The sequence below is a fragment of the Phytophthora infestans genome, genomic scaffold, assembly GCF_000142945.1.
Source record: "Phytophthora infestans T30-4 supercont1.80 genomic scaffold, whole genome shotgun sequence".
NCBI classification, from domain to species: domain Eukaryota; phylum Oomycota; class Peronosporomycetes; order Peronosporales; family Peronosporaceae; genus Phytophthora; species Phytophthora infestans.
Window position 1 is genome coordinate 557,392 of NW_003303679.1, and position 3,265 is coordinate 560,656.

A 3,265-nucleotide genomic window follows, 5' to 3' on the forward strand; every position below is an offset into this window, starting at 1 on the left:
GTCTGGGCGACCGCGTGTGGCACTGTGTTACCCACACAGGAAGCGTATCCGACGTCTTCCTCTTCAGTTATGGTCTGGGCGACCGTGAGTGGAACTCTGTTACCCACTCTGAACACGCTGTTCTCAGTGTTCATGACAGCTGCAGCTGTCTGCGGAACTAAGTTAATCGCCTGTGGACCTAAGTTACCCACTTGGCCGGCGCCTCTTCTGGGCGCGGCCACCATCAAAACATCCTTGGAGTCGTCATATACGTCGACGACTCCCAAGCATCTGCCGGGTGCTTCGGTACCCTGGCAGCCCTCGCGGGTGCCCCGGGTCCTGACAGAGGTGGGAACATGACTCACCAATGCTCTGTCGGACTGCGCAGGGCGGCTGGCACCAATTGCCTTGCCTCGCCAGTCGATCCAGGGCTCGTGCTTCTCAAGCCAGGGCATGCCCAGGATCATATCATAGGGATCCATATCGAGAACAGTGAACTGTTCGAGGCTGTCAAAGTCTTCAAACTTGACAGCTAGATCCACTTGGACGTTGGGGACAGTGACGACCTTCCCGTCGGCCAGTCGCACTGACACCGTCCCGTTGCCCTTGCTTTCTCTCAAAGCTTCGGACAACTTGTTGCTGTTACGAGCAACCGTCTGGCGGCGTGCGAAATTCTTCGACGCCCCAGAGTCAATCAAGATTCTAAAGGGATGATCGTAATCCCCGTACACATCCGTGTACTACGAGCAACCCGCCGCTGCTCTTCGCCGATTTCGAGAGTGCGAAGACTCTCCAGGGGCTTAAGTCCCGGTGGTACCGCGCCCACCCGCGCCACCACATCACGAAGACTTAGGTCCTCCCCCAGTAGGGGCGCCCCGCCCCTACTGTTTCCCTGCGTTCCCCTGTCCCCAAGGATCCTGGCTTCTGCCAGCGACCCTTGAAGACGAGCTTGGAGAAGAACCGTCGGCAGAGTCTTTCGCGAGACAGTCGCGCTTGAAGTGGCCCATCTTCCCACAGCCGAAGCAGCGGATGTCACGCTGTTCGGCGGACCCGAGTTCCATGGGAACTGGTCCGTTGGGGCTTGTTCGACCGGGAGCCGACAAGGAACTCCCAGGCCACGCTGAGGCCGGCGTACGCGCCTGGCGATGGCTGTACTCTTCTTGAAGAGCCACTTGAATCGCCTCTTCAAGGGTGCTTGCCTGCACCCGGAACAGCTGAGTGCGTGCGGGGCCCACTCGAAGGCCGTCCATGAACACAGTCATCTTGATGTGTTCATTGAGTGGGTTTCCCACTAGGGACGCCGTGAGCTCCCGTATCTCTAGCACATACTCTTGCAGTTCGCGCCTTCCTTGTTTACACGCGAGGAAGCGCGAGCGCTGGCGGTACTCGTAGTTCGCCGGGAGGAACGCGGCTCGGATCTGTTCGCACAGCTGAGCCCAGGATGTAAAACATCCAAGGGATGTTGCTTCCCGAGTGTACACCCAACTCTTAGCACGACCGCTAAAGTTGGAGAGTGCAAAAGCAACACGCAGTTGCTCGGTCGAGATCAGAGCCGCGTCCATCGCGAGCTCTACTTCTCGGACTCAGAAGTGAAGGTTCTCGCCTTCCTTCCCTTCAAACGGCTTTACCTTCAGCCGTATTGGCTTCGGGTGAGGCGGATTTGCTTCCGCCGCCGGAGCCTGCAGGTTCTCCCGCACATGCGCGATGAGGCCCTGCTCGTACGCGTCGAATGCATTGACGCGCTCGAGCTGCTCAGCCGGTGTTGACACCACCAGGCTCTGCAGGGCCTCCATCCCGAAGATGCGTGCCATCTTCCGAACCGACTCGAACTGAGAGTCGTTCAAATGGGAGAAGTCGTTCCTATCCATGGCAACGAACTTCGGAGGTTCAGGTAGTCTACCCGCGATGGCGTGGATTGACTACAAGTGCTACCAAGTGTGACGGGGTCACACAGCACCTTGCGCAAGAGGAAGTTATCTTCCGAGAGTATACAAACTCTCAGTGAACGGCAGTTCACAGGTCCCCTCTTTTATTAAAGAGAGCGAAGTGACCTAAATAAGGTAGATTGTAAACTGAGTATATTTATAGGTAGGTTAAGTTTGAGGTTAATACAAACTATCAGTTACCTATAGAAATGCAATGTCATTTAACCAATGGTTGGTTTTGAATGACCTTGGTACCTTGTACCAAATATCCCGGAGTATGACATGTCATACTCCTGAAGTGTGAAGTGTCACACTTCATGTAACCAGGGTACACTTAGTGCTACGTACCCCGTTACACCCCCCCTCTAATCTACATGAACATGCATGCTAACCTTCAGAGCTGTCGTGTGTCTTCGTCTCGTATTAGAGTTTAGGAGGGGCGGGTGGCTGATGTAGTGCGCGGGAATTTTTTGGAATGAAAGGCTCATAGATTTTGGGGTTGGGAGAAAGGGGGGAGAGGGGGTGTCTTTTTCAGAAATCTTGTTTTTCAGAACTGAGTTGAAATTTACCATGGACAGTATTTTATCGTCAAAATTACGAAGGTACTACTGTAATGTTTCGTGTAAGTACTATTTTACTCGGTGCCGCTAAGATAACCACCGACTACAGCACCCAAACATTGTCACCGAAGCCATCCGCGGGCTACAGCACTAAGCTTTGGGATGCTCGACCGTCCAAATACTCGCGGAACATCATCAAGAAAGTCTGCGTCTTCATTTTCCTCCTAACGATATGCGAAGAAGTGGCCAGCTACGCTGTCAACCAATCGCTTAAAAACTTTTTCCAACGGCTCGGCTGGTCCAACAAGGGTTCCAACTCCATGAAGCTCACGTACGACTCGCTCAGCCAATTTGCGTGCATCCCTGCAGGCTACATCTCTGACGAATTCCTTGGCAAGTTCAAAACGCTCCTGGGCGCTGCATCCTCCAGTTCCGTGGGTTTTGTGCTCATCACCCTTGCAGCCTTACCGTCAATTCGCGCCACACAGTCTTTGAGTCAGACTCTATTCTGTGTTGGTCTCTTCGGTGGTGTTGCGCTCAACCAGGTGTGTCTTCGAGCGCTGACGGTCTCATTTGGCGGTGATCAATTCTCCATTAGAGCGCGCGAGTTTCTTCAGCCTCAACTTTTGGGCCTCTCGCCTTGGCATTTCTTTCAGCTACGCTTGTGTTCCCTTCGCTCGCTATCCATGGCTTTGGAGCAATCCCAGCCGAATACGGTTTCATGGCAGTCTATCTGGTTGGTCTACTCATGCTGCTGACTTTCGTCGGAGTGATGCTGTCCACACGAAAGCGCTACGTAGA